The 25,773-nt window shown below is 39.2% G+C and overlaps 1 protein-coding gene and 1 long non-coding RNA gene across 3 annotated transcripts in view; one reads left to right on the top strand and one right to left on the bottom strand.

The window, feature by feature from the left end:
• Positions 1-25,773, top strand: part of MAML2 (mastermind like transcriptional coactivator 2) — a 361,646-nt gene that overhangs the window by 313,881 nt on the left and 21,992 nt on the right. The gene's annotated exons all lie outside the window — the stretch shown is intronic.
• On the bottom strand, positions 20,136-24,337 carry LOC137229683 (uncharacterized). The gene is made up of 3 exons (XR_010945799.1): positions 24,172-24,337; positions 23,938-24,015; positions 20,136-21,067 (listed from the first exon to the last, which is right to left on the bottom strand). It is a non-coding gene; the product is annotated as an uncharacterized lncRNA (long non-coding RNA).

Below are 25,773 nucleotides of genomic sequence, written 5' to 3'. Positions count from 1 at the left end.
CTCAACCACGTGCTGTGTATCCTTGAGAACTTACTTCTGAGACTCAGCTGCCTCATCTGTAGAATCAGTATAATAATGGTGTATATCTCTTAAAGCTGTTTTGAGTATTAGAGAATAATGTACGTGAAGTGCTTGGCACAGTGCCTAGCTGTAATAACACTCTATAAAAATTTGCTGGGACTTCCCTGGTGGTCTGGTGACTAAGACTCCACGCTCCCAGTGCAGGGGGCCCAGGTTCAATCTCTGCTCAGGGAACTAGATCCCACATGCCACAACTAAAGATCCTGCATGCCGCATGCCGCAACTAAACATCTCACATGCCACAACTAAAACCTGGAGCAGCTAAATAAATAAATATTTTTAAAAATTTGCTGAATGAGTGAATGAATGAATGAGAAAATGTGAGGTTTGTTCACAGGATTGATTGTTCAGAGCTCATTTCCTTCCTTCCTTCCTTCCTTCCCTCCTTCCTTCCTTCCTTCCCTCCTTCCTTCCCTCCCTCCCTCCCTCCTTCCCTTCCTTCCTTCCTTATTATTAAAGTATAGTTGATTTACAAGACAGTGCTTTTTAGGCTGTAGCCAATTCAGTGATCCAGGTCCCATGAGCTCAGTCCTGGACATTGTTGCCTTAGCCAGAAACTCCAGAGGCACAGGTATCCATTAAACAGGTACTGATTGCCACAGCTTCAGCTGCTGCCTAAAGAGTCCGGCTTCTCATTTTATGCTACATGAGTTCTGAATCCAGACTCCCAGTACTACCATACTTCCTACAGGTAGAAGAGAAAACGTCTCACATTGCTGTCTGTTCCTTTCTTCATTCATTCATGAAACATTATTAAGTACCTACACTGTGCCAGGGACTGGGAGAGAAGTTAGTGATGTAATGGAGATCTGATGAGATGTTTTCCTTCCTTATTTATTTATTAGCCAGGATGCTAAACAAATGCATTGTATGATACCTTTTTCCCCCATGGCCACCCAGAGGCCATCTCAGCCCTACCTCGTGCTGCACCTATTGTGCTCCCAACACCATTCCTTCTCTCCCGCTCCCTATCTAGTAGAGCTATATATCCGGTTCCGTTGTAGCTATATGTGCTGAGCACACTGGTGCCAAAAGGAGTACTTTTGATTACTATTAAACTGAACCTTCATAAATAAGATTACATAAAGAACGAAGGAAGACGTACAGCCTCTTGCCTTGCTAGCATGCTTCTAACCGTATGAATCATTCCACAACAAAGGGAGCATTGGGACCCTCTCACCTCATGAGAAGATGATGCTTTTAGTGGTGTTGCCAAAAGGATGAGAGACAGATAAAATGATGTCCAAGGAGCCAAGTCAAATGTAACTATTGTCTCTCTTGGGTGGTACATATGACTTCAATTTATAGAGAATATTGACATTTTAGGGTTGTTTTACGAGCCCACCTTATGCTTTTACTCAAGATGAGAACCCACTTATCTTTTCATTCAGCAAACATTTTTTTAAATTGAAGTATAGTTGATTTACGATATTGTGTTAGTTTCAGGTATACAGTATAGTGAATCAGTATTTTAGCAGATTATACTCCATTATAGGTTATTACAAGATAACAGGTATAATTCTCTGTGGTATACAGTATCCTTGTTGCTTATCTATTCTATATATAGAAATTTGTATCTGTTAATTCCATAGCCCTAATTTGTCCCTCCCTTTCCCTCTCCCCTTTGGTACCCACAAGTTTGTTTTCTATATCTGTGAGTCTGTTTCTGTTTTCGGCAAACATTTATTGAGGGCCTGAATGTACACTGCTGGCTAAAGTATAAGTCCTCTTCTTTAAATACGCTTGGCCTAATGGGAGATGAGAAGACTAATAAATGAACAAATCGTAACATTACAGCACCAGATGGGGGTTAAGAGCATGAGTCTAGAATTGAACACTGCATTTGAAATTTGAAGCAAGTCAATTACTTGCTTACAGTCTAACTGGGGATACTTACTCAACCTTTCTGAGCCTCAGTTTTCTTGTCTATAAAATGAGGATAACAATAGCATTACCTCAGGAAAAATGTGTTGAAGAGTCAATAAGATTTTCTATGTACAGTGCTTCTCATGGTGTCTGGAACATTGTAAGCCCCCAGTAAATGTTAGCTGGGGTTTGTTTTGTTCTTTATTTTTATGGTGGTTGTTATCAGAGGCTATAACAGAGTCTTGAACAGAGTGCTATGGGAACATTGAGAGAATGTGACCCATCTGACTTAGGCATAGGTTTCCCAAGGTGACATCAGAGCTGGGTATTGAGGGCAAGCAGAGCGAGAAGCAGAGGAAGGGCATTCTAGGGCCTCCAGACTCAGAGTCACAGAGTCATGAAGATACTGAAACAATTCAGAGAACAATTCAAAGACATTCTATAAAGTGACCGGGTAAGAGTGGCCAAAAATTGGGCTTCCCTGGTGGCGCAGTGGTTGAGAGTCCGCCTGCCGATGCAGGGGACAGGTGTTCGTGCCCCGGTCCGGGAAGATCCCACATGCCGCGGAGCGGCTGGGCCTGTGAGCCATGGCCGCTGAGCCTGCGCGTCCGGAGCCTGTGCTCCGCAACGGGAGAGGCCACAACAGTGAGAGGCCCGCGTACTGCCAAAAAAAAACAAAAACAAAAAAAGAGTGGCCAAACATTATCCTTAGACACAGGCTGGGGAGATAATATCGCTACCATAGAAAATGGTTGGAAATTTATAGTCAGTAGGAAGCCAAAGGTGGTCTTCTAATTATTCCTTTTGTCTCTTCCTACATCCAAACTATTCAACAAGCAGATGGCTTTTCACAAGGTGGACATGTATCTGCACACCTAGAAGATGTAAAAGGTACAGTGTAAGAAACTAGAGAAATTCTGCAATAATAAGAGCTAACATTTGTTTGAACTTTATGGACTAGTGAGAATTTTCATATATACGATCTGTTTTAAGCCTTATGATATCCCTGTGATTTGGCATTACTGAGATTTCCAGCTCGTATAGAGGAAAACCCAGGCTCAGCAACTTGTACAAAATCACACAATTAGGAAGTAGTGGAGTTGAGGCTGTAAACCCATCTAACTTCAAGGCCTTGGCACTTTGCAGAAATGACCCTCTCAACAAACTTATGGTTACCAAAGGGGAAACGAAGGGATAAATTAAGAGGTTGGGATTAACATGTACATTACACTAGTAGCAAGGACCTACTGTATAGCACAGGGAACCATATTATTTTATAATAACCTATAAGGGAAAAGAATCTGAAAAAGAATATACAGTATATATATATATATTATATATATATATATTTTATATATATATATATATATATAAAATCTGAATCACTGTCTGTACACCTGAAACTAACATGATATTTTAAATCAACTATACTTCAATTTTTTAAAAATCACTAAAAAGAAGAAATGACCTCCTCTACTATCGTAACTCTTTCATTGTCAATCTAACATTTTTTTCCTGAATAAGAACTCTTGTCTATTAAAAAATACATCTTCCAATCACTGTTTTGGTCCTCTAAAATACTGCTGAAATATCCCTTAGCCAGCTTATCCCTAGGCTTTGCTTCAGCTATTTTGTGGCTTTGATATCTGGATTTTCCATTTTTATGATCATCCTGTATCTTCATTTTCTCCAACCCTAGACAACCAAGAGTGTTTGCAGTTTAATTAATCTTTCAAAATCTGTCACTTTCCTGCAGGAGACTTACCCATTTTAAAGGTGATTCCAGCCTTACTCAGCAAAACCGCCTCTTGTTCACTACCTCTTGTTGAAAGCGTCTCATCTTAATAACTTGACTCTTTCCACCTCTTCCCTGCTTTCTCTCTGTGCTTCCCTACCCTCTGCCTGGCATATTCCGTTTGCTCAAAGCCTGAAAATGTTTGTGCTGTGAACAGCTTGTAAGCAAAAACCGACCAGGTGGAAATCTGGCAGTGTATGGCCACCCCTTATGTTTCCAGGGCCTCGCGTAAGAACTCAGGAAATCTGTCTGCATTTCCCTGCTGGCCCCGAAGATCCCCCTCCCACAGATGGGACACCCCATGTAGCAGTGTGGTTCTGCTTCACTCTAGAACATGATCCCACATTCCACAACAGTCCTCTAACTAGCTGGGTGGTCCAGGCAACGTTCTGGGGAGCCTTGCCAACTACCAGGCAGCCAGCAAAGCTTCCACATGTGCGGGAACTGCGCCGGAAAGGTGAGGAGACAAGACTGGGCTCAGCAAGTGGGTGCATTGGGAATTCATATAAGAGAAAGGAGGTACGCCAGAGGACTCAAAGCTACCCAGCAACAAAACATGAAAACAGTGACTCCATCCTATGACAACAGTGCCATCTGTAGCTTGTACATCTGTCCAGGTCAACTGCAGATCAGGAGAAGCTATGTGGTTGAACTTCCCAGGTAGATGAGGGTCAGGGCTTTCAATCAGTAGCATAAATAGCTCAATGTCCTGCCCGGGAAAATTTACTCTGGTCTACCCTCTGCAGAGGTGCTTCATCTTATTCTACCCGGTTCTCTAGGACTTCATGGTCCTAAACTCTTCCTCACTGAATCTTGTTTCAGCTCTACACACCCCCACCCCCAGGGAGTCCCTGCATTCCTTGCCTTCTTTGGACCTAGTACCTTTAGTATCCCTCTCCTACGATGTGACAATAGCCTGGTTCTATTCAAATATAAAGATGCCACCATCACTTATTTTTAAGGTTCAGCCTGATGCCTCCTGGACTAGACCATCTGCCTGTCTGTTCCATCCTCACTGCCGTAATACCACCTAACATTAATAAACTTCTTTATAGCAGGCTGAGTGACGTGATCCTTACAAGACCCTGTCAGCCTCACTATGGGCTGCATTAGGGATGTGTTATTAGCTTCATTTTACACCTGAGTAAATAGGCTCAGAGAGGTTAATTCATCTGTGTGAGGTCACAGAGCCAGTAAATGGCACAGCTGGCACTCAAACCTATGTTTTCTACTTTAAGTCTAGTGTCCTTTCTTTTACAGACAGGGACAGTGAGAGTGGACTAAATCCAACGACTGTCACATATGCTCATGGGGCCAAGTGACCCTTTTCAAATCAGCTCCCCAGCATCCTTCTCTACCCTCCCTACCCGGCGAAAGACTAATCCTTCTAAAAGCCCTCTGCTCTCTGTTTGCCACCTTAATCCCCAGGACCCCATCTGTTATGTCTCTGGACACAAATACACATGGCCCATTTAACTGCAGTGATTCAGGGCAGAATGAGAAAGGTAGGAAACTGGGACAGAATTCCCTGATTATAACAGGGCAGGCACTGGGATTTGGGGACAGATTCAGGACAGGGGCCAGCAATGGAGATCATTGTGGCAGACAGAACACAGCAACAGATAACTGGTGGGAATACAGTTATTTGAATTAGAGCAAAATGAAATTCAACACAGTGTCTTCAGAGTGCCCTGACCCGTGGATGGATCATAAGGATAAAGAAACAGGAGGAGTGGTGGAAATCAAGGCAAACAGACAAGGGTGAGCTGGAGCCTATGATTAGGAAGGAGCACAGTCGTAAGGCCCAGGGTGGCAAAAGCAAGACAGCGCCTCTCACCATGGGAGAGAGTCTGGGCTACAGAGACCAGAACTTAGTTACAGACACATGACAGGAATCCTCCAAACAGAACCAGCTTCAAGGTGAATTTGGTCTCAGGAACAAAGGCAAAGCCTTATTTTCAGAACCAGAGACTTGGTCAGGACCACACCTAAAACCCAGCTTCAAAGGGAAGAAGGATGCTGGGCCTGGGAACAGGCAGGACCTAGCATCCCTCCATTTGGGACATTACCCTCCTAACCTATATTAATCAGAATAGACAGGTTATGATGCAAATAATATCAAAATCTCACTGGCTTAAACATAAGTTTTATTTCCTACACTGTATGTCCACAATGGGGACAAGGGCCATCTGGGGACTGAGCACGATGGAACAGCCATCACTTCAAGCACAACCATTTGCCGAACCAGAGAGAAAAGAATGAGTCTTTAAGGGTCTCACATTAGCAAATAAATTCTTATCCAGAGAGTGACACACACCACTTCAGCTCATGACTCATGGCCAAAGCTAAGCACATGTCCCCAGTCACCCATAAGGAAACCAGGAAGTACAATCCTGCCACCGGCCCAGTAGTTAGAGAGCTGCAAACATTCAGGAAGCAGCCTACAGCGAGGCCTCGATGTATTGGACTCCTGACGGATTATTATCTTCAACCTTAGTTGGGAAAATAAGGCATCAGTTACAGAAATCTCGAAAACATGGACTTTTCCATTCGTTTAACAGGTATGTGTGAAGCCATGTTGATGGTGGTAGAGACAGTGGTGACCAGATATATTTTTTCCCTCAAAGAGCTCCTAGTCTAATGGGAAAGAGAACACAACCACATAGTAAGACAAGAGCTTCACTAAGGAGAAACCCAGGATTCTATGGAAGCCCATGGGAGAGGTGACTGATCTAGGCGGTGTGTGGAGAGATGAGTGTAAAGCAGGCTTCCACGTTTACATATAACTCTGCTCATTCACACACGCGCGCGCACACACACACACACACACACACCCCACAAGAGATAATGAGAGTAAATCAAAAATCCCCAGCACCAGAGTCTATCCCCTGTATCCCTCTGTCCATGAGGCATGGTTGTTCCTACCCTATGGAGAATAAACTTCATAGAGGAGAGCTTCTGTTTTTCCCACGAAAGTCTAGCTCTAGAATTCCGGTGACTTGAAGGTAATTCAATTTGAAAAGGAGTAACAGCCATTCACTCTCTCATTCTGACAAAAATTTCCTCCCTTAAACTCTGCCACTGAGTCCTAAAATTCCGATTTCATTTGCTTGTCTGGTTAATGCCTAGAATAAACCTGTGGAACTCCAAACATTAACTGAAAGCGGGCATGCAATAAAACCCCACCACGCCTGTTCACAGTAGTTCATCCCTGTAGCTTTAGGCAGGTGGCACACTCAAGGTGTGGTCTGTGAACCAGCACCATCAGAATTACATGGGAGCTTGCTGTAAATGCAGAAACTCGGTACTCTAGTGCCTGCCAAGACCTACTGAATAAGACTTTGCATTTTCACAAGGTCCCAAAGTGATTCATAGGCACATTAAAGTCTGAAGTGGGGCTTCCCTGGTGGCGCAGTGGTTAAGAATCCGCCTGCCAATGCAGGGGACACGGGTTCGAGCCCTGGTCTGGGAAGATCCCACATGCTGCGGAGCAACTAAGCCCGTGCACCACAACTACTGAGCCCACGTGCCACAACTACTGAAGCCCGTGCACCTGGAGGCTGTGCTCCGCAACAAGAGAAGCCACGCAATGAGAAGCCCGTGCACCCCAACGAAGAGTAACCTCCGCTCGCGGCAACTAGAGAAAGCCCACGTGCAACAACAAAGACCCAACACAGCCATAAATAAATAAATAAATAAATAAATAAATAAATAAATAAATAAATAAATAAATAAATTTATTAAAAAAGAAAAAATAGAAGGAGTGAGGCAAGGACTCAGGAGGCCCCTTCCCAGTTGCTCTTCCTTTTCTCCTGCTAAATCTGCACATGCAAAACTGTTCTATCTACATGCACTACCCTTCGCTGACTTGTACCTCCAACACTGGCCATGTAGAGTGTGGATCCATTGATTGAAAGCTCTCCATAGCCTCATTAAATGGCACTTAACAAGTGAATAGCAGAAACTCCAGAACTAGGAGACTCAGAGGAACAACCAAAGTCTGCACTTTTAAGTCATGAATATGGTGGGAAATTTATAAACTAGCAGCTGGATTTTTTTATTTGAACAAAAGTTTCACCCAAAATGGACTACCATGTACAATCAGATCCTTCCAATATTAAGGTCTTCTGAATCTGACCTGTTCCCCCAGCTGTGCTTGTCAATCCACTGTTCCCTGCCAGGTGTCTGGTTCTACATCTACATTATTATTACTGTTGTTGTTGCTGCTGTTGTTATTAGCCTTTCACTGCTGATGTAGCTGTAATGGGCAATTTACATGTACTTTTAGGGAATTCCCTGGCATTCCAGTGGTTAGGACTCTGCTCTTCCACTGCAGGAGGCATGGGTTCGATCCCTGGTCAGGGAACTAAGATCCCACAAGCCATGCAGCACGGCCAAAATAAATAAATAAGTAAATGGATTTTTATAGGACTCAGAAAGTTGAGTTACCTTAGCCCAAATAAAATTTGATATGCCAGGAGTTACATCTGAACTGAGTGAATGGCTAATTCTTTCCATAACATTTTCCCATAATGTATACTTTATTCAAAAACGTATCTGTGATTTTTGGAGCACATTCAGCAAGCATTTCCACCCAGAAGACCTCAAGTTGAAGTTAATAGCTTCCTGTTACAAAGGTATTAGAGACTATAGATATTATATTCAAAATGATTACTATGATTAGGTTAACTAAACACTATCCTTGGGGCTTCCCTGGTGGCGCAGTGGTTGAGAGTCCGCCTGCCGATGCAGGGGACACGGGTTCGTGCCCCCGTCTGGGAAGATCCCACATGCCGCGGAGCGGCTGGGCCCGTGAGCCATGGCCGCTGAGCTTGCGCGTCCGGAGCCTGTGCTCCGCAACGGGAGAGGCCACAGCAGTGAGAGGCCCACGTACCGCAAAACAAAACAAAACTATCCTTGGCATTATTATAACTTCACTAGTAATACTTATTAATAGTATTATTTGCTATATAAGCAAAACCAGTATAGAAAACTGCATATATTTTGAAGCAGATGAAATAGGGTAAGAGTTTACATTACTAAGGCATTTGCATTTTCCACTTAAATTATTTTCATAAACATATAAACCTAAACAAACAAAACCCTCCACATTCTTTTCTGCTACCTTTTTTTCTCCCCTCCCCTTTTCATCAATACTCCTCGAAAAATTTCTTCAAAAACCCTGACTCTCATGTCTCTTCTCATTCTATCTTGAACCCGTTTTAGTGAGGTTCTTGTCTCTAGATTTCCAATGAAATAGCTCTTTTCAAAGCCATCGGTGAAATCCAGTTGTCCGTTTCAATGGTCAGTTCTCAACTCTCATCTTGTATGATTTATCAGTAACATTGAATCCGTTGATCACTCTCTTCTCCTTGACATACTTTCTTCACTTCGCTTTCAGGACATCACTCTTTCATGGTTCTCAGTCCCTTCTGCTGGTTTCTTCTTCATCTACCAGATTTCTAAGCATGGGGTGCCCAGAGGTTAGTCTTTGGACCTCTTCTTTTCTTCATCTGCACCCACTCCCTAGGTGATAACATCCAAATTCATGGCTTTAAATATCTTCTCTATGCTGACAACTCCCCAGTTTATACTTTCAGCCTGGATCTCTCTCCTGAACACCAGACTCATATATCAAGTTGCCTACCTACACTTCGGTATCTCAGCCTTGACATATTCCAAGTTAAATTCTTTATTCACCCCCCTCCTTCCCCTCAAGTCCAAAAACAAAGCAAAACTGTTTATCTCACAGTCTTCCCCATCTTAGAAAATGATTACTCAGGCCAAAAATCTTTTAGTTGCCCTGGACACCTTCCTTTCTCTCTCACTCCACATCTAGTCCACAGGTTAACTTTATTGGCTCTGCCTCTGAGTCTTTCTGGAATCTGGCCACTTCCTACTGGCGCCACTCTGGCCCAAACCATTCTTTCTCCCCTAAATTATTCCTTATAGCCTTCCTTACAGGTTTTCCTTTCCCATACAAACTATTCACATAGCTGACAGAGTGATCTTTCAAACATAAATCAGATCCTGGCACTCCTCCACTCAAAATCCCCTAATGTCTTCCCATATCACTCAAAGTAAAAGTTAAAATTCTAACAATTGCATACGAGGCCCTACGGTATTACCCTGCCCCCTCCACCACTACCACCCTCTTCCCTCTTTTTCTACTAGCCGTACTTCAGACTCACTAAACATGCTCCCACCTCAAGACTTAAGGAATTTCAGGAACTCCTCCAGCTATCCTTTCACTTCCTTCAGGTAAAATGTCATCTTAACTCTGAAGTCTTCTCTGATCACCCTACCACCTCCAGCCCACACCTCCAACACACCCTATGCCCCAGTCCCGCTTTCTCTTCCTTTATAGCACTTATCATCATGTGATATATTATATGATCACATGTTCATTATCTGTCTTCCTACACTAAAATATCTGCTTCATGAGGGCCACGACTCTGTTTCATGTACCGCTGCAACCCCAGGACATGGCATAGTAGGAATGCTATGGTTTTTGAATGGAAGGAAGACAGTAGGGAGGGAAGGGAAATACATTCTCATAATCTTAAAGTGTGGGTCAGTTTTTAAGATTTCATTTACACGCAACTTTTTGGAAATCAGGGCTTCCATAAGCCAAGATACACCTATCCATTCAAACTGGATTTGAATTCACCCTTTACTAACTGAGGGATATTGGACAATTTAGTTAACTTCTCTAAAAGCCTCATTTTCCTAACATATGAAATGGGGGTAATAGTAAAATATACCTCCAAAGACTGTCATGAAGATTAGAAAGGGTAATGTCTTTAAATTGTTTAGGAATATGCCTCGTTAGCAGGCCCTCAATACATGTTGATGGCTGTTATTATTATTACCGGTTACTCTTTGTGTCTTTCAACTTAATAAATTATTTTTTAAATGACCACAACTTAATGTTATTTTCAGAAATTATAAATTGAATATAATTCTCATGTATCACAAGAAGGGACAACTGGAAACATTTGACTGGTTCCCCACCCCAACTTTTTTTTAACTATTTAAACAAAATGTTTCTGTAGAATTTTGATTCTGTTCTTCCTGTTCTCTTTCCTAATCTGAAAGCGTTCTAAATCAGAAGTTTAGTTTTTTCTTCTTTTTCAGGATACTGACAGTGTGTAGTGTATCAGCTCTTTTCTTTATGTTCCTAAAGCCCATAATTCCATGCAAATGCAACTTAGAAGGACACTCTGGGTCTTTGTATCTAAATGGACAAAGGAAGCCCACTATTTACTTCCAAAAGCCTTTGTAAGATATTACCACAGTTAGAGTACATCCCCACAATTAATGTTCTTCCTAGAATCTGAATATCTCTGCCAGATGGGGTGGAACACGCTCTCTTCAAACTTGGGGAGGGGGAGATTCTAAACATCAGGAGGAGTAAGGTGTCAGAGGGCATGTTGGAGGGGTACCAGGTCTATTAAGGGTCCTGACTCTGGTGCAGATGGTAATCTGATAAACTGATCACCACGAGCTTCCAGCCACTGGGAGGAATAGGAGGGTCAGAATGACTCTTCAAGCCCTGGTTTTCATCTTCTAGTCCTTCCCCGCTCCTTCACTTTCTTGCCCTCTGCTCCGTCCCAACATGAACGACCCCACCACCACCACCAGATACAAGTAGGCAGTGTCTGTTCTCATGACTAGTCAGAGAGCAGTTCCAGACTCAGGTAATAAGTTGATCTACAACATTTCATTGCATGAAACTATCTAAGTCTATCTACATAGGCACAGAGACCCAACCAAAGTACTGATAAGGACTGATCGCTGAGGCCAGTTTGAGTAAAGATTAAGTTCTGAGCAAAAGGACTTCAGAATCAGCCCGATGATGAACTTAAAGGCAGCCCCAAATGCCATTTTTATGTGTGTTTCCCAGGGACTTAACCTCCTTCGTTTTGGCTCTGGAAGCCACAAATACATGGTCTCTGATGTACACCTCTCTTAAAATTATATTCTTTCTTTTAAACTGTAATGACACGAGAAGTTAAATAACAATTATAATAGTCACCAATATTAACTGAGCTATATTGATATGAAACACTTTTTATGCATTATCTCCTGCAATCCCTGCAGTCATGTTCTCCATTTCACTAATGAGAAAAACAGAGGTCAGAAGATGTGAGTAACTTGCCCAGGATTTAAGCCCAGGTCTGTCTAAGTGCAAAGTCCACATTCTTAACAAACTATGCCATAATGCCTGCAGAAAATTAACTTTGGCTTATGTCCTCCCTGTGGTATAAAGAATCTTTTACACATTTTGACATACATGAATCATAGTTAATATACCTCCATGAATTGCCTTTTTTGCCTTCTTAACACTTTCATTTTATTACTCTTTGCTCTTCTGCATTTATTGGATTGGATTGGCTCAATGGAAAACTGGTCTGCAGCTTCATGCTTTTATTTTAGCCAACTGGAGTAGTGTTTACAAAATGATTTTTACATATATTATATCATATGCTACCCTGGGTCCTGTTGTACTAGACCACATTGGCTTATATTTTCATATTATGTACCAATAATATATACTTACCACTGCTTTATAACAAGACTCTGGCTGAGTTAGATTTGTATTATTTCTTATACTGATATTATAGCAGGGCTCTGGAGTCAGGCCGCCTGAGTTAAAACTTTGGCTCCATCACTTACTATCTAGATGAATTATTTAACATCTCTAAATGTCAGTTTTCTCATCTGTAAAATGGGGATACTAATAGCACCTATCACAGAAGGTTGTTACAGTTATGAAACATGATAGTACGTAAAGCAGCCAGCATGGTGACTGACCCACAGTTAGTTCCCAATACGTGAAAGCTGTATTGTTATCTATGGTTAATGACTCAAATAAACATGTATTGGAATTTCTTTGAGATTTTCATACCCATGATATATAAATTGCTCTAGAGTTCCATGACATCTACACACAGTTTGAGAGTCCCTTAACTTGTAATTGATGTAGGTCTTTGCCCTAAGACTGACATAAGCCCCCAAATATTACAAGCTTAGCTTCAAATTGGAAAAAGATTGAAGATAAGCAGGCCAGTTAAGCCAAATATTGTGTTTTTAAAGTAATTTGTGTGTGGTGAGGTCAGTTTACCATAACTACAGAGAAACATAGAACTAGTTAGAGTACATTACCACAAGTTGAACTGAGTTGAAATAGTCAGATTGGTTGGTTTTTGTAAGAATATAGTCTAAGACCATCTCAAACCCTGAAAACTTTCCTTCTATAGTTCATCATTGCTTTCCTTCACAGTTCAGAGTTCACTGTTGTTAGTTTTAAATGTTGATCCCAGGAGGCTCCAGTTAAAAAATGTTCATTTTCTGAATGGGGTTTCCTAACAGGCTGCATTGATTTAACATGAGTCAACGACCATTATGTCATCCCTGTCACATACATTTGGGTGAAGAGCTTAATTACCAATAATAAGGTGGTCTTTTTGTTTGTAGAATGTCATTGTCATTCTCCTTTCCGTAGTGAATATACCTCAGCCTAAAGAAATTATGGCTGTATGCTAAAATGCTGAGTACACCAGGAGAATTGTGTATTTTGTGATTGGATTTCATACTTTAGTTTTTATATGGTAGATATACTAGTTAAAATCTTCTACTTGAACTACTAGAGTCCTGCTATTACTTAATTCTGACCTGTTGGAAAAGAGGAGTTAATAAGTACAAAGAATCCTCAGGGTTACTTCATTTTGATTTTTGTTAGATGTGATGTTTGATATTGGAAAAACAATACATTTGTAGTTATAACTGACTTCTCTTGGTAATTTGTTGTTGTTATTTGCATTAACTAACCCTTGTCCCTCCCCTCCTAGAAATTGTATCATAGCTACTCTTCCCTCTTCACCCGACCTCCTAGTTCATAGGTAGCGTGGTTATCATTAGTGATATTTAAATGCTGAAAGAGAAAAAAATAGAACCTCCAAGTCAATCTATTAAGATGAATACATATACCACTGCATGACCAGCTAAGATCAATAAATAGTACCTAGTCAAGTAATTTAAAAACACAACAAAGAAGAGCATTGAATAAAATGATAACAATGTTAGTTAGCATTACAACTCTGTTGCCTTGTGAAACAGAATTATTTGAAGGAGGATTTCTGAAAATATTTTTATTGTTTTTCAAAGCATGGTGCTTTGTCAACACAGAAGCTATTTTTATGTAGAAACAGTAGTGAAGTTATCTTGTGTTCACTACGAAACTAAATTATATCAACTTACCATCATGTTGCTTAAGGAAACAAACAGATTTCAAAGGTTTATTCCAGAAAACAGTGTTTAATCAATTTCTTATACCATCTTTGAACATAATCTAGTAAGCAGATGTGGAGTTAACGGCTTATTATGTTCTCACTCCCTATATCCATTCAGAGTCTGCCAGGCTCAGAGTAAAAGTCAAGACATGTGCACATGGAAACTCTGTAGATGTTTGGAGCATTTGAAATTAAAATAGTGAGAAGGCTGCCTGGGCGTCCCTTCAGACATGGCACAGTGGAGCACAGAGACAGGAAATATGCCAGACTGCCTCTGCGGGAGGCTGCTGAGAACACGTGCATCAAGGAACAAGGAACTGCTTAATGATTAATCACTGTCAACCTTTGTTCTCGTTAAAGACTTGATTGTTGGACAAGGCTTGTAATGAGGGACTGTTTTGGTGTCTGTTGCTATGAGATTGTGTTCACTGATCCTCAGTGGATATAAGCCACTGTTCCCTTTTTGCCCAAGTAGAATAAACTTGAATGAAAACGCTCTAACAGTGCCTGCTAGTGGTGCTTTAAGAAGAGGCTCTGGACATTCTGTTTACCAAATGTTACTCCAGCCCCAAAATAGAGGACAGATATCCAGGAGTTTGTCTCAGCTGAATTATAGCATATGAGATTTTAGCAAACAAAAAACAAAACCAGAGAACTTTGATAATAAAAAAAGCAGATAGAAGTAGATTTTAAGGAAGTAATGATATAAAGACTCTCCCCCAACCACACACATGCACATCTTTTTGGCAGACACAGATATTCAGAAATTAAAATTTAAAGTTGTGTTACCCTTTCTCTTGCCTTCAGTAAATAAAATACTGAGTTGTGTCTTGCAAACCAAATGCTTAACCACCAAATCATGTGAAAGGCTGAAGTGTGTATTGGCATTTTCCTAAAGGCTAAGGAAAAAATTGTACTTATTCTGTCATTGACTAGTTGGCTTATGGACTTTTGCATAACCATTTTTGAATCTTTATTTCACTGCTATAAAAGATCAATGGAATATTTTACAGGAGGAAAAATGCTATTTTTAAATGTAAAAAATTATTCTTCTGAGTTGATGTGACTTTAAAAGACTCTAAAACTATAAAAAAACATCATTGCATCATTACCATGAAGTTACTTTATAAATATATACTTATGTGAAAGTACTAAAAGATATAGAATAACTAACACTGTGGGTGATATTCTCAGATTATGACTACTGCCCCCTAGCCAAAACAACTTCTCTCTGACAAATAAAGCCTGCTATAGTTTTTTGATGTCTGCATGAAGCAACTTTTCTTCTGGTTTATATCATATGTAACTATTTAGTTCAAAATATTATGTGTCCCTATTCCTCTCTCCTTTTTATTCTCTATTCCCTTTAACTCATCCACAGTGTAATCAGGGGAGTTGAGTAGGGACTGTTTGGACCTCCAGCAATCTAAAATATGGCCTCTGTTGGCATCCTATGCCCCTACCTACAGGTAACTATGAATGTTCCATTGACATCAGAAATTATCCTGTAGAAACCAGGGACCTCGCTCTTCCAGAGTGTCCCCTGCACATAAAGGTAGGAAGGGACCTAGGAAAGGCCAGTTGATCAGTTCCTGCATCTCCCTGCTGATTTGCTCTAAGTCCTCCCAGACAGGAAAACTAGTTTTTCATTTAAATCTCTAAATAGAAATCCAGTTTGCTTGGCAAAATAGTCACAATATATATAATCTGTAAACACTTCAATTTTCATAGTCTGGCCTCTATGTTTATATATGTATCCACATGTAATTAAAGATATAGAATGTAAATTTTCTCTGGTCACAGCATTTATGTGTTGATGTTACAGTGGGGAAATATCCTAAATTGAGACAGAAATCAGGAGGTTTACAATGATAATGATAATTATAGCTGGTTTGGTCATTTAAGACATATTACAATTTGCAGTAAGTGGATTATCCCCAAAGCTACAAATTGTTCCTGACTCCGTTGGTGGAACTGCAACCCACTGAGGAATATCTTTCAATAAGACATGCTTTATAAATCTTGGTAGGTCTGATTGTTTTTTCATCCTTGACCAGAGATATAAACGTTAAGGAATACTTGACCATTTTGTAAGGTAGATCCTTGAACAGACGTCCTTGGGCAATATATCTAGTAGCTAGCCTAAAATCCTGGGGGAAAAAAAATATATATATCAAAATAAATTACTCTCTATACAACATTGTGAATTATTATTTGCATTTAAATAGAAGCACTACTGGCTTCCCTTACTGTAATAGATGCTTACAGGTAAATTACCATACTTTTCATGGCTTCCCTAGGAACTGAAGGAACCATATATCGATGCCCATGTTTATTTCTTCTACCCTCTGAAGACCAGTGTAGTAGTTAAGTACACAAGTTAGTTCCACTGTTGTTAAATTTGACTAAAAGTTATTCAGCACATACCAATAGCCTCTCTTTAATCTCTTATAAATAATAAATACAATTAAGTTACTAAAATAAACTATTATCTAGATTTATTGCTTTTCCTCTAAAAACAGTGACCATCCCACTTTCTTTTATGACCAAGGACCAGGTAAAATCCAAAGATTAGCACCTTCTTGGTATGGAAGCTTATAGCAGAGTATATGAATGAATGTCATTACCTGGGAGAAATCCACGAACCCAGCTGCCAAAAAGATGATTAAGGTAAAGAAAATTTATGAGAAAAATATTCAGATGTTTGAAAGGCCAAGAAAAAGTTGCAGCATTGGGGTATAGAAGGACAATAGAATGATCATCTTTAGCATTAAGTGATAGGTATTTATTTTAAAGGAACTGAATTTTCCTTTCTTTCATATGATCTAGATAGCTACATTAATGTTACATCTAACAGTGTTATTTTGGGGAATTCCCTGGTCCAGTGATTAGGACTGTAGCTTTCATTGTTGCGGCCAGGTTTGACCCCTGGTCGGGGAACTAAGATCCCACAAGCCATGTGGTGTGGTCAAAATAATAATGATAATAATAACAACAGTGTTATTTTGTTTCTAAAGAACTCAAAATATTTTAAGCTTAATAAACTCTCAAAATATCTATAAATTTAACTACCTTTCTAAAATGGAATACTAATGCTTGCCTAATATCTTAAAAAAAGCAACTTTTAAAAATGATGCTAGAATCTCAGGGTGTCAGTACAGCTGTGTCTACAAGGAGAAAACTAAAGTCAAGACCTGGCAAGGACTAGATAAATATGATGAACTTCAACTAAAAATCTATCAGGTAAATTAAGTCCTTGGATAAGATAATTAAGCTGGGTCCTACTAATACCAAAACAACTGGTTGAATCAGTTAGTTTAGTTAAATAACTTTTGCAAGCCAATTGTTTGGCAATACATAGTCCAAAAAAAAATAGTTGACTGATTTTAAGTTTCCATATTATTCAATGTCTTGGCATTTCACATACTTGGCCCAAGTTCTGTTAAGTTTATGGACAAGATAGAAAATTTTAAAATTATTTTTGTGTTTATTTTTCTTATGTGGATGGCTAGATAACAATATTTTCAAATTATAAAGAGAATCCAATTGGCTCAAATTTAGTCACAGTTTGATTTAAATATTCAGAAATGCTCAGATATATATTAAATGAACTGTTACTTGGATCCAGCCAGCAGCTGAAGAGCTGTTGCAGTCCCAGATGTATGTCCTTTTAAAAAGTACCACATGGATCTGGAAAATGCAAAACAATGTAAACACTGGAAACTGTACAATATATCAGTCTCCCTTCCTGCATTCTCTTCTGATCAGCAGTTAGGAACATAAGCCACAAATGTTTACCCAGTTGAAAAATCACTGGACAGTTATGTTCAAATCAAGGATCTGTTTCCAGTTACAAGCAACAGAATCCAATACAATCAACCTACCCAGATTGCTGAGAAAAAAAGGTTAAAAGTTCATATAACTCTGTACGTGCTAAATTTAAGTTCAAGGTTTTAATCATGAAAAGATTTTATAGTATCTGGAATTGACAAATAATAACAAATATTCTTGGGCAAAGCATTTTATATGATATTTGATACTGATATTTGTCTTTCACTGAAATTTTTGATATCCATGTTACTTTCTAATAACAGCTAAATAATTGCAAATCATTTTATAAATTAAGTTTATCTGATTTTCAAGTAATTATTTACTATTTATTTAACAACAAATATATACAATATATATATACAAATATATCTTTGTTATGTCAGGCTTATGTGTGCTGGTGGGAATGCACAGATGAATAAAACAGTCCATTTTCTTAAAGTAATAATAGTGTAGTAAGAGAAAAGATACATGTAAATAAATAATTTATATATTCTATAAAATAAACACAAAATATATTTGGGACTTAAGCAACACCAGTCACCAATGTTGAACAGGTACCAAAAAAGGTACCTACCTTCTTCTGACTTCTCTATTCAAATGAATTAATATGAAGAGTAAGCTTGTGAACCCAAAGTTGTACTAGAAATCCTTGTAGTTGAAAAAAATGTCCTAAAAAGTGGTTGACATCTAAAAATAATTTAGACTCTCTACTCCGCCTTGTAATTCCAAACAGAAACAGAGAAGCTAAAATACTGTTTATGTGTGTTAGACATCCCTTATGTTGTTACTCAAGATAATTAATAGAAATTTTAGGTACATCTTTCTAGATTCATAGCCATTAAGTAACAACAGATCTGGTAATAGTTGCACAGCTGATTTGACTAATGTAGACAGACAAGATAATCAGACCAAAGAAAGTTGACCTTCCTCATTCTTCCATAGTAGACTTTTCATTTAAGGTTATCATTTTTCTAAAACATTATTTTGGTACTCTGCAGATCAAAATGTGTTTGTATAGTTTGCATAAATAAGATTTGGTAAATAACCTGATTTTCTGGGAATTGATCCAAGTGAAACCTCTAATCTTTTGAAGTTCATCCCATACTGATTATTAGGGAGAACTCAGCTTTTTTGAAGTCCCACTGAAGTATTTAGTGGCTTGTTTTGCTAATCCAAGGGAGACTTCAGGACTACATTTAACAGAGAACAGATGGCTCCTTTTTAAACGTCTTTTGTGGTCATTATAATAATACATTCAAAAATAGCTTATCATGTCACATTAGAGTAGATGGACACATTTGAGGACCTTGACCATAGTCACTATACTGTATTAGTGGATTTAAATTTCTACGTCTGTTAGATAACCTGCAATAACCAAAATATTATCTCTGTTCTCATAAGAGGAGATAACGTTGGAATTTGTAGGCTACTGTGTAGGTCAGTACATTTTGTATATTTTAGTGCAGAATGGATATTCAAAGCACAAAAATTACCTCTAGCAAAATATTTTGTAGATATATTTTGCAGAATCAGGGAAAAATACAGACCCTTCTACAGAATCAGTTCAGTTAAGACAGGTATTATTAGCAAAGCTATATAGTTCTATATTGTGCCTTCCACATGGAAGTATATGAACAGGTCCAGAATTCAGTTTAATACATTTTTCAACATTTCCATCCACAAGCTAGATTCAATCAGTTCTGAAGAAGATGACCAGTTTGATTCCCCACTCCCACCTGGATCAATCTATTATTTGTTCATTATATGCAAAACCACTGCATGTCATATTGTTAGGTTGCATTTGAGACTCAATGGAAAAAATAAATCAAATTATTTCATCATGGTGATATCTATGGTCACCCTGATTCTATATAAATGAAATTTCAACTATTCTAGTACTAGAATGAAACTTAGAGATTTTAACCTAACTTCCTTATCTTAAAGTTGGAGAAAGTAAAGCCTAGAGAGCTTAGAAGAGAAGACTACAAAATTAACAAGCGTCACAGGAAACAGATTCAATGAAAGAATGTCGTAGTGTGTAAGAATTGGGTGGGCCAAAATGTTCATTTGTTTTTTTTCCGTAAGATGGCTCTGGTAGCACTTTGTCTTTAACTTCATTCGAAACAATTTTGTTAGATTGTATGTGACAGCTGCCATATCAGCGTGCATTTTTAAAAACTTATCAAAATTGGTGAATTTTTTGTGTAGCCATTTTAATATTAAAGATGGAAGAAAAAAAGCAACATTTTCGGCATATTATGCTTTATTATTTCAAGAAAGGTAAAAAAAATGCAACTGTAATGCACAAAAAGATTTGTGCAGTGTATGGAGAAGGTGCTGTGACTGATCGAACGTGTCAAAAGTGGTTTGCAAAGTTTTGTGCTGGAGATTTCTCGCTGGACGATGCTCCACAGTCGGGTAGACCAGTTGAAGTTGATAGCAATGAAATGGAAATACAATTGAGGACAATCAACGTTATACCACGCAGGAGATAGCCGACATACTCAAAATATCCAAATCAAGCATCGAAAATCATTTGCACCAGCTTGCTTATGTTCATCACTTTGGTGTTTGGGTTCCACATAAGTTAAGCGAGAAAACCTTGACCGTTATTTCCACATGCAATTCTCTACTTAAATGTAATGAAAGCATTAAGTTTTTAAAACAAATTGTGACGGGTGATGAAAAGTGGATACTGTACAATAATGTGGAATGGAAGAGATCGTGGGGCAAGCGAAAGGAACCACCACCAACCACACCGAAGGCCGGTCTTCATCCAAAGAAGGTGATGTTGTGTATATGGTGGGATTGGAAGGGAGTCCTCTATTGTGAGCTCCTTCCGGAAAACCAAACCATTAATTCCAACAAGTACTGCTCCCAATTAGACCAACTGAAAGCAGCACTCAACGAAAAGCATCCAGAATTAGTCAACAGAAAACGCATCATCTTCCATCAGGATAACACAAGACCGCATGTTTCTTCGATGACCAGGCAAAAAATGTCACAGCTTGGCTTGGAAGTTCTGATTCATCTGCCGTATTCACCAGACACTGCACCTTCAGATTTCCATTTATTTTGATCTTTACAAAATTCTCGTAATGGAAGAAATTTCAATTCTCTGGAAGACTGTAAAAGGCACCTGGAACAGTTCTTTGCTCAAAAGATAAAAAGTTTTTGGAAGATGGAATTTTGAAGTTGCCTGAAAAATGGCAGAAGGTAGGGGAACAAAAGGGTGAATACATTGTTTGATAAAGTTCTTGGTAAAAATGAAAAACATGTCTTTTATTTTTACTCAAAAAACCAAAGGCACTTTTTGGCCCACCCAATAAGAAGTCAAAATTGTAAAAGAAACTAATAATGTAATATAGGTGCTAACTTTTCTTGTACACCTGCTCTGAGCCAGAAACTGTGCAACATATTTTACCTACATGATCTTATTTAAGCCAACACAGCAATCGTATGATGAAGGCATTGTTATTTACCCCTTAATAGTTAAGAAGCTGAGACATAGAGACTTTTATAACTTGCCCAAGAACAATTAGTAAGTTATGGAGGAAATATTTAAACCCAGGCAGTTTAACTACAGAGGCAGCATTTTTCATCATTATAGTATTTTGTCATGAGATATCACATGAGATATGTGAGAATTTTCTTAGGTTTCTCACTTCTCCATCTTAAAGAGAAAAAAGCTAAAAGTAGTCTATAAAATTTTGATTAACATGAAATTCCAGAGTCAAAATTCCATATTGACTTTTGTTTTGTTTCCAAAGGGAAAATCTTATAGTTTTTCAAGGTATTAGAAGCCATCTTTGGAAATCGATTCTTAAAAGTTCCAGATTTGTTTCATGTATAATTTGAACATCATTTTGAGTTAAGAACCAACCCTTTATAAAGGATTTTCTTCCTTTTGAACTGTGGTGTCATTTATCCCTTCTTTATTCTTCATTACTACTTGTTACTGGATTGCCTTCATGTTTAATGAGAATAGAAAATGCTGATAACTTACCCCATCCAAAACCAAAGTACCTTCCAAACATTTCTAGAGGACTAGCACAAGTGTAGGGTATAAAACTGGTTCCTAATGTATGTCCCTTTGAAATAAATGTTTTTGTAAAGATGAGTTATAAGCTTAATATAGTTATACATTATACCAAAGAAAGAAGAAGAGGGGATTAATATCAACACAATATATAGAGTAAACTCAACAAAGGATAAAATTACGCTAAGACACAAGTTCCTCATTTTCTTTTAGTTGGTGGAGGCAGTGGTGATAATAGTTAGCTATTGCTAAGTTTGAGGCACTGAGCACATCTTTGGATGATTATTGCTTGTTGGTTTATTGCTGGTATTATTACAAACACCACACTCTCCTCACTATCTGACAATCAGAAATTGTATATTATTTAGCCCTATGCCTTGTGTGTGTGTATACGTTTATATTTACATTCAGTAAATATAAAACTGACTTAAGAGGAAATATTAATATTTTTCACATCTATTGCATACCTGATACTAATACACTAAGCACTTCACTTACTCTATGTCATTCGTTCTTAACTACCACCCTTTGAGGTAAATATTATGACCACGTACAACTCTGAAAAAAGTGGAGCTGGGATTTGAACCTAGTTTTGTCTGATCCCAGAATGACTATTTTCGCTATTGCTGCCTATCCATTCAAATTGCTTTTATAATAGAACAGAGAGATATTTTTAAATAATTTGACTTTTACCTTATTTTATTATGCCTTCAAAGTATTTTGCATTTTAAAGGCATATGTGTAAAAAAAAAGCCAAATTTCTTAACCTATAACCTCATCTTTAAAGTGGGAATCATAGTTAGAATTATTGTGAAGATTAAAGTAATAAATGTCAAGCCCTCAACACAGGGCCTGGCACATAGCTTTTAAAAAATGGTAACTGTGGGCTTCCCTGGTGGCACAGTGGTTGAGAGTCCGCCTGCCGATGCGGGGGACGCGGGTTCGTGCCCCGGTCCGGGAGGATCCCGCATGCTGCGGAGCGGCTGGGCCCATGGGCCGTGGCCGCTGGGCCTGCGTGTCCGGAGCCTGTGCTCCGCAACGGGAGAGGCTGCAGCAGTGAGAGGCCCGCGTACCGAAAAAAAAAAAAAAAAAAAAGGTAACTGTTAGGAAATTGTACTCCATCAGTGTGCCTTCCTCCGTCCTTACAACAAAGGCACGGAGTCATTGTCATTATCATCATCGTCATGATCTCCATTATCACTGACCACTAGCTCTTTTTCTTCCTAACACGTCCTTTATGCCCTGGACCCCTCTAAGCTGGCACACCCATTAAAGCAACACTGGATTTAACAACTTTGCTCAACCTTTGCCTTCTGTCCTGCACTGGCTTTCCAGTTGCCTTTGAGAAGTGCTAGCATTTTCATCCCATGTGCCTTATAGCAAGTTCTGTCCTCATTTTCTAGTTTGCACTGCTTCGTTTATTCATGTATTTATTTATACAAAAAAAAAAAAAACATTTATGGGGAGTCCACTGTACCCTGTGAATTTCATGATGAACATCCCAGCCCTCCAAGCATTTATAATGGGAGATAGATATAAGCAAACAAGCCATTGTGATACAGAGTGACAAATGCTACCTAATGGATCCGCACCAGCTTTTAGGGACGCACAGAAGAGGACACTGAACAGCCTTGGGAGGTCAGAGAAGACTCCCTGAAAAAAGGACATCTGAGCTGAGCCCAGAATGAATGGGTGTTTACTTGGCAGGGAGGGGCAGGGGAAGAGTGTTCCTGGCAGAGAGGATGTGAACGCATCAAAACTGTGGAGAGGAGAAAGAGCTCTGTGAGACTGGAGAATTGCGAGTGTTTTAGTATCACTATAGTATAAAGTGAAGAAAGGACGTTTTGAGAGGTGAAATGGGAGGAAAGATGCAGAAGCCAGATCTAGAGGGACTTTTTTCTATACCATTTTTGGGAGTTAGGACTTGATTCCAAAGGCAATGAGGAGCCGTGAATGGTTTTAATCTGGATGTGCAATGTAGAGGATGTACTCAAGGAGAAAATCATCTCATTTCTTTCATAAACACTAACCTTTGAATGATGGGAGGTGGAGTTCTCAACCTGAGGTCTGTTGATGGTCTATGCATGTTTAGAAGATTTGTAAGCTCCCTGAAATTGTAAACAAAATTGTTAGTTGTATGTGTACTTGAGGGGAGGGGAGAAGAGACAGAATCCATAGCTTTGTGAAATCCTCAAAAGGCACTGTTATCCAACGACAAGTTTGAAACCACTGCTCTAGGGGCAGAAAGCAAAAAGCTAACTTACAGAGCAGAAATTTCAGGTCTGCCACAAAGAGCCCTTCTAAAGTTGAAAAGTTTTCTTTTAAGAGAAATTTCTCATTCCTTCCCCTAAGTTACCAAAGTCTTCCCACTCCACCCTGACCCACTGACGTTTTGTTCCTGGCCACTCTCCCACCTAAATGCTGCTTCCTCGCTCATGGAACTGTTCTTCTGTGCCAACCCATAACAAGTGTCCACCCCAGAGGCTAAGAATAGACACAGTGTCCTGGTGACTTGAAAATTAGGTAACCTCTGAAGGATGAACTCTACAGTGACCACAAACTCATTCTAATCATTTGAACCAAACAGATTATTAACATATGATCAGGGTTTCCCTGCAGGGTGGAGGAGAATGTTCTGAGCAAGCGAAGAAAAACGTCCTATTAAATAGATGAGAAAAGCAGCTACTGTTCGGAGTTGCAAAGGATAAAGAAAATACTAATCTAAATACATCCTTCTGTGTTTGCATATTCTACGTTTCAACATCTCCCCTACCCCCCTCACCCCCACAAGCCAGTTCTATCAGACAAGCTATAATTCTCTCAAGCAAATAGACTTTATTCCATTCATTTCTCCTTAATGTATTTTCCTGGATTTGGATGGTTCTTCATCTTTTCGTTAGGTTTTGTGATTTTGTACAAGTCAATTCCTTAACGTTTCTGGGCAGTGTCTTCAACTGTTAAATGCAGTTGGATAAAAGATGTGTAAGTTGCTTTTCAGTTTCTGCTGTTTGTAATGGTGGCTGGAGTGAAGGGCTATTGTGAACAGATGTCATTATAGATATTTTTTATTCTCAACTTGCCTGTTCCTTCCAAGGATTGCTGGGTACTTTCTCTGAGGCATTTTATCAATTTAATGTAAAAGACCAAAGTACTTAGCCTGACTTGGCTAGTACAGCCAAACAGAGCAAGGGTCAGAACATTTTTTTCCATAGAGGGCCAGATAGTAAATATTTTAGGCTTGTGGGTCATAACGTCTCTGTCACAGCTATTCAACTCTGTCGTAGCGGGGAAGCAGCCACAGACAATATATAAATGAATGTGTATGGCTATGTTCCAATCAAATTTTATTTACCAAAAAAGGTAGCAAGTTGGATTTGACTGGTCATGTCATAGTTTAATGACCCTTGAAATAAATGACTGGAAAAAAAATAGATAAATAAATAAATGACTGGAAATCTGAAGACAGCAGTGTTTTGTCCCTTCAGTCTTTCTGTGTAAAAGTTGTTTCCTGGATGATTTCCTGATCATTGTTTTGTTGTCGCTGTCATTACTGTTGCTGTGTGTCAGCCACTCCCAGCCACCTCACCATCCATATGCCCCAGATAAATAACTGAAGTGGGCCTGCCATCTTGTAGGGAATCTGAAACAGCTAAGGCAACTTGCTTCTCAGGCATAGAGATAAATAAATGGCTTCATAAGCAGACAGTTCAGAAGATGCATAGCCTGGAGGAACAGTTGAGCAGTTAGTTCATGGAGACAGGGAAAGAAGAAAAGAGGGAAAGAGACAAGCTGGGGGGAGGGGGAGAAAGACTGAATAGCAAATCAGTTTGTGAGATCTACTGTACAGACTTGCCCAGCTGGGTACT

This window comes from Pseudorca crassidens, chromosome 9, assembly GCF_039906515.1.
Source record: "Pseudorca crassidens isolate mPseCra1 chromosome 9, mPseCra1.hap1, whole genome shotgun sequence".
NCBI classification, from domain to species: domain Eukaryota; kingdom Metazoa; phylum Chordata; class Mammalia; order Artiodactyla; family Delphinidae; genus Pseudorca; species Pseudorca crassidens.
This window is presented reverse-complemented; position numbering and strand designations above follow the sequence as displayed.